Genomic DNA, 7,042 nt, shown 5'->3' on the forward strand with positions numbered 1-7,042 from the left:
TTCCTATAACAGCATATCATAAAATGGATATTACTTGGAATTCAGTTCTGGGAATTTTAGCTTGGTAACTAAAGGCTGCATACTATATACCCTTCTTTGAAAGTCACAAGTTACATTAGTATTATCCAGAGTGCTCTTGTATAACAAATAATGTAACTATTGCTAAAGCCAGTTTTTATCATATTGATTAATTAATTTATAGCCTTTTAATTGGTTTTATTACTCAAAAAAACTTCAAATTTATTTAGCTTTCTGACTCTGTGTTTATCCCTTCAACACTTTCACAATGGTTTTCAGCTCCTCAGTAAGAAATGCTTGTTTGATCCTGTCCTGGACACATTTAGCTCACATGGATCCACCCCAGGCCCTGATGACATGTTTTTTACTTTAGACAACCTCATTATAACTTCAGGTCTCACAGCATGAACTCCACAAAGTCAGCCTGGGCACAGGCTGCATGCAGATTTCGGTGCTTTCCAAGCCTTCTTGGTATACTAATGAAGGTAAGCAATTCTATTACCAGGGGTTCGGGACAGCCTGGTCTTGTAGAGACTATTGTAGGACAGCTTCCAGCTTCCTCCGATGGCATGTTCAATGCTGGACCATTCCGAATGCTTGTAGCCATCATCCTGGAAGAGGCTCTCATATTTATTTTGTTACTGCAACATATTTTACAGAACCATGCTGTAAATTCAGCCTTAATATTTTTTTTCATTCTCTATTATTTTACACTAGTGGCCTGGTGCACAAATTCATGCACATTGAAAGGAAATTAATTAGAAGAAATATTTTAATATCGCTATTTGCCCTTTCTCTATAATAGAAAAGTCAACCAAATTCACGATTGACAATGACAGATTGAAATACACACATACAATTGGCACCAGTGATAGCTTTATATGTATTGTACATGTGCGAGTCAACTTAGCCTTTTATATATATAAAACAAACTTGCTTAATTAGACCTGCTTTCTGATTTAGCTAAACTTTTTCTAGCCCAGTGAAGCACCCCACCTTCTCTTTCAGGTAATTGTCAGCAACACAGCAGTAAATATCAACATGAAGCAGATTATTATTGTAGATCATGCAGGGAGAACAAAGCGTAAAATATTTAACTGCAACAGCTGTGTGACTGCATTCTGCACAGTGAGAAAACCTGAAGTCATTTTCAAGGTCCACCATTTCTTATTTCTTTTCAGCTGGGTCAAGTTTCTAAACTTTCTAAATCTCTGTTTTCCAGCTAATAAAAAGATAATAGGATTCCACCAAGTCTCCTATCTACCTACTTCAGGACTTCTGTGAGGATCAAATGAGATGAGGCATGGAAAAATGCTTCACAGCCCTAACCAATTTGGCTCAGTGGATAGAGCGTCAGCCTGCAGACTCAAGGGTCCCAGGTTTGATTCCAGTCAAGGGCATGCACCTTGGTTGCGGGCACATCCCCAGTAGGGGGTGTGCAGGAGGCAGCTGATCGATGTTTCTCTCTCATCGATGTTTCTAACTCTCTATTCCTCTCCCTTCCTCTTTGTGAAAAATCAATAAAATATATTTAAAAAATGCTTCACAGACATTTGATTAAAGTATAAAATGTTTGTACCTGGCTATAAAGCAAGTCGTGTTCCTGGGCTGAAGAAACTGAAAGGAGGCTAGTTGTCGCTAGGGGGAGGAAGCTGGGCATTGCTATGTGACGACATTACCTGGCACTGACAGCCACCATTTCTGGGCTGGGCTGGGCTGTGGGCTGCATTTTGCAGCATGGGTTCTCGGCAGTGTCAGCTGCAATTTGGTGGACTGCCACTCCGAGTTGGTGGCAGGGCCCATGTCCCACTTGGGGGAAGCCAAGTATTGCTTTGTGGGCACCAGGTCCGCAGTGCCATTTATTGTTAAATGGTCTGTCGCTAGGGAGAGAAGCTGGGCATTGCTACATGACATCATTACTCGGGCCCATAGCCACCATTTCTGGTCTGAGATGGGCTGTGGCTGCATTTTGCACCATGAGGTCTCGACAGCATTGGCTGCGATTTGATGGGCTGTTGCTCCGGGGTGGTGGTAGGGCCTATGTCCCACTTGGGGGAAGCCGAGTGTTGCTTTGTGGGTGCCAGGTCTGTGGTGCTGTTTCTCTGTAAATGGTCAATGTGTGTCACAGCAGCTCCTGCATTGAGTGTCTGCCCCTGATGGTCAGTGCGCATCATAGCAACTAGTCGGACAGTCGGACACTTTGAATTTTAGCCCTTTATATATATAGATATTTTTCTAAACTGCCTTAAAACCGTTTTCATTTGAGAAAGGTGGGGGAGACCTTCCAGTCTACCTCAAGGGAGGAGTGATTTCACCTCAGACATTCACGTGTGTTTTAAAGGAATGGGATCTGTATTTTCTCCTGCCCCTTCTCAATAAACAGAGGGGGCCTTGTAGGGAACATTAAATCAATAAAATAAAAATAAAGAAGTGATATTTTAACTGGACAGAAGAGAGAAATGAAAGTTAAATTGGTAGCCCATAGCCGCACCATGCGATCTAAAATTCTGTCTCATGTGAAATGAACCACCTAAACTCTCAAAAGTAGCACTGAGGATATGATTTTACTAAAAATATAGACAGAGACAAGTTAGAGGTTCTTTCTTAGAAACATTTTAAACTACCATAAATAGCCAGTGACAATAAAGGGGGGTGAGGTGGGGTCAAGCAGCTATCACAAAGTAAACTTTAAGAAATTCACCTTTGACTGATGGTTTTGATTTCATGTAGAAAGTTTAGAGTTTAGTTTGAAGACTTTTTTTCTTTTACTGAATTTTTATTATTTTAAGATAGTTTAAGACTGAAGTCCTACAAAATGCTTTCCACAGTTACAATCTATCTTTGACTGGGTATCCTACATGAAGCTACAAATTTAAGGAAGAAAAACAAAATCCATTTGTCTCAAGAAAAAATATAGTAGACAGGCAACCCTTGGCTAATGTGATTTATGGTAACTGATGGCTTGGGTTGTGAATCTTCCTTTCGTAAATTAGAAAATAAAACCTGTGACATGGTGATTGGCACTAATTAAAAAACTCAACTTTAAAACAAATCAGATCTTAATTTTGGCTTTTCTGGACCAGGCTTATATAAATGCCATATTTTCTAGTTTTTAAAAATACCTGTGCCATGCAGAGGTCAAAACCACTGACTGACTCACTGTTCAGAATGGGTCAGATGAAAACCTTCAAAAGCACTGAACATTTGGAAGTCAACTCATATGTGACATTTCCATAATTAAATCTTTCACTCATGTTTATGGATGTTCCATTTATCCATTCATTTGTCCAGTTCAAATTTGTTGCACTCCTAGTACATGTCAGGCACTGTGCTAAACCCAGAAGCAGCATGCTTGCCACCCTCACTCTGATCATCCTTACCCCAGAGCTCTGATGTCTCTTTTAGTTTTTAGAGAGGAAAGGAGAGGGAGAGAGAGAGAAACGTCAATGTGAGAGAGAAACACCATCATTTGCCTCCTGCACACGCCCTGACCAGAGATTGAACCCACAGCTTGGGTACGTTCTCAGACTTGGAATAGAACCAGCAACCGTTCTGTGCATGGAATAACACTCAACCAACTGAGCCACACTGGCCAGAGCTCTCTTTTCTTCATGTAGTCATTTTTGAACCAACATGAATAACTCATGAAAGTTTTGCTTCAAATAACAAGTAACCAAAAGACAAACTGTCTTATTTGCATACGTCCTAAAAGGTTCTGTATTATATCTTCTCATTAAATAAAGAGGGAGAAAACCAAACAAACAATGGAGGGAGGGATGAATCTCTGTAAAGCAGGTTACTTCTCTATCCTACTGTAGATACAAAATATTGTGCTTGATTGCTATCTTATTATTAATTTACCAGAGGCCTGGTACATGAAGTTTGTGCACAGGTAGGGTCCCTAGGCCTGGCTGGTGATCAGGGCTGATCGGGGCCTTCCGGCTGCTGGCGAGGGCCTTCCTTCAGCTGCTGCTGGCTGCTGACCAGGGCCTTCCTTCGTTCCTCGCCACTCCCTGGTGGTCAGGACACATCATAGCGAGTGAGTGAACTCCTGGTCTCTTGGTTGAACTCCTGAGGGGACAATATGCATATTAGGCTTTTATATATATAGATAGCTCAACATTGAGTAACTTCACACATAAAATACTTTGACAAAATCAAGAGGGGAAAAAATACACTTTGGTGAGTAACCTAAGGTTTTCTTTGTCGACATGATCCTTTCAAATTCTTTTCATATATTTTTCAAACTAAAGTACATAAATATTATTAATTTTTCATATATATTTGCATCCAATGTCTTTTCCAAATTATAAGTAGAATAAATGCCATAGAGAATTTGTGACAAAGATTGATTGCTTTTCATTTAAAGGACATTGCTCCCTTATTTCATAACCATGGTATGCGTTAGTACAGGTGAGCTTTTCCTATTTACTAGTTTTTGCTCGGCCAGTTTTAAATACTTTAAATTATTCACTCACCTTATCGAGCACACATTCATTGCACTTAAATTTCTGCTTATCTGTCTTGGAATAGTAAAATAGGAGAATAAAAGAATATATTAGTTAAACCCAACACATAAGGAACTAATCCAGAAAGATTCTACCTGTTATTATGAAATGTCTTATGTTATTAAGGTAAGAATTCTCAGCCTTATCCTCACCGAGTTGTAATCCTTCTTTGATAGAAATGTAAGTCCCTGAAGGGAGGATAAGCAAGTAATAAACATATTATTTCTTAATTGTCACAAATTCAAACCTATGAAAAAGCCAAAGTGGTAAAATATATTTCAGAAAAAATCATATAATGCAAGCAAATGCTGAGGGAAACTTGAATTTTCAAAATAGGTGGGAGGTTTTAATGTTAGTTATTAATAGTGCCGTGTACATATAGGCAGACCTTATTTGGAAGACAACAATCAACTTTTGAATGTAAAATGTAACCTTCCTGAACACATACTATATGGTAAGGAGGAGGAAGACATGTGGACCTCATTCTGTGTTTTCATGGTATTGCCGGTCTGTCCATGGCTCCATTCCCGTCTCTGTGTAGCCCAGGCTGGGGCTTTGGGCCTTTGACCTCTCCCATTTGCCTTTTCCATTCTGACTCCCCTAGTGAAATGTAGACATGCATATGTCACTCTGTCAGTGTTATTTTAGTGCTACACTAAACTGACTAACACAAGTACCCAAACTGGTTGACATTGAGTGGCTAATGCTCTGTATCTTGTGGTCAGTGCATAGGAGACTACATTCAAGGTGGGCAAGGTCAGTAAAACCTTTCCCTGGGAGAATGCAGACAAGCGATAACAAAACAAAACAAAGACCAACAAGTCATAAAGAACATCCCTGACAAAAATAACATTTTCATCTTCAGAAAGGTTAATTTGTTAATATCAAACCAACGATGAATCTAATTGCTGCACTTTTAGGCAACCCTTGGAGTCAAATGTAGAATATTTATCAGAAGGAGCAGTTTTCAGTGCAAGGCATGTTTACATGATTTTGGTAACTGTTGATTCATTTTCTTGCTAAGACTTCAAGTTTCACTTCAAAAGTTCTGTTCTTTCAATAACTTTCTAGAAAAGAGCTTTATGTTCTACCGTTGAAGAAAATAAAAACTCCCACACTCAACCCATTTGTTACCTGGATACTTTTTAACTGCTTCATTATAAATGAGACCAGGATAAAAAAAGAACTTGACTTTTCTGGGCAAGCTACATGCCTTATGGATGCTTGGCCCTGGGTCACAGTGTCTCTGTCATTTCTACTAGGAAGATGGCACAGAAGGTCTGGGGAAATGGGGCTCCAGGCTGTGGCTTGTGATCCATGCTCTCAGCAGCAAGATGAAAAGAAAATAATGGGATTAACCCCCAACCTCTCCATCTATCTCAGACATAAACTGGCAGTCCTGAGACATCCTTGGCCACCATCCAGCATGACAGATGCGACTCCCAGAGCTGTGGATTGATGCTGGCAGTGAAATTCCCAACAAGATATTTTTCTGCCATATGTCCTGGGAGTGCCCAGGGCATCAGGCTTCCAATGACAATGTAATTTGATGCTTTAAAAGTATCTTAACCGTATTTCCTTCCAGCATCTTCAGACTGGGAGACAAGTGCTGCATGGAATCTGCTTCTGGATACTGGCCATGTGCTGACTTCAACTATAAATTGCCTACTTCTGCCCCATGGGCTCTAACCTTTGGGGAGTCTGGTATTACCGAGCTATTTCATTTACTTCCATTCTATGGCTGAGAGTAGGAACTGAGTTGTGGAAAAATTGTTGACAGTGATGGGGAGAGAGAAGACTCCTTTTGGAAGTTTTATCTGCCTCTGTTCAACCTTAGGGCAGCCGTTGTTGTTCTAGCTGTTTACCAATTGATGGCATTTAAGTTGTCTCCAACCTTTTTATTTTGCTTATTTACATATAGTAACATGTTCATTTCTGTGGTACCTAATCTCAGTAAGTGTAGACATTTCTTACCTGTGAGAGCAAATAGGAGGAGCTCCACAGTTCTTATCATCTTTATCATCTCATGGTATTACCATTTCTTCTTCAAAGATATCCTGCCTTCATCATCTTGTTTACTCTCACGATGATACTGGTATTTTTCAGCCTTTAGAAAACACATTCACATCGCCTAAGCAGCCAAGAAATGCTCATGTGTTGGCTTTGAAAAGGAGAGCAGTTGCAGACTTGGTGCATTACAGGGAGATGAGGTGGGATGGTTAAGAAACAGCCATATTGTCATCAGGGTTCCACATTTATCACCTGAAGTATGTGGGAGGCATCTTCATAGAGGAGTCTGCATATTTTCACATCCTATGGGTCTAGTCAGACCTATATATACTAGTATATTTGCTACAGACAGAGTATCTGCTATTGCATTTTCCTATATTTGAAGTCACTCATGCATTTCGGCTCATCTCAGTGATAAACACACTGGGCTATCACTGTGCTCTGTAGCTTACATTTGTATTGGCCCTAATAATAGTAACCTATAGGTCAGAAATCTATGTAGTATG

At 39.9% G+C, this 7,042-nt stretch overlaps 1 pseudogene; it reads right to left on the bottom strand.

The window, feature by feature from the left end:
• Positions 1-240: 240 nt before the first annotated feature.
• LOC132213944 (large ribosomal subunit protein eL34-like) lies at positions 241-6,540 on the bottom strand (annotated as a pseudogene).
• Positions 6,541-7,042: the final 502 nt, after the last annotated feature.

Source organism: Myotis daubentonii, chromosome 12 (genome assembly GCF_963259705.1).
Source record: "Myotis daubentonii chromosome 12, mMyoDau2.1, whole genome shotgun sequence".
In the NCBI taxonomy this organism is placed as follows: Eukaryota; Metazoa; Chordata; class Mammalia; order Chiroptera; family Vespertilionidae; genus Myotis; species Myotis daubentonii.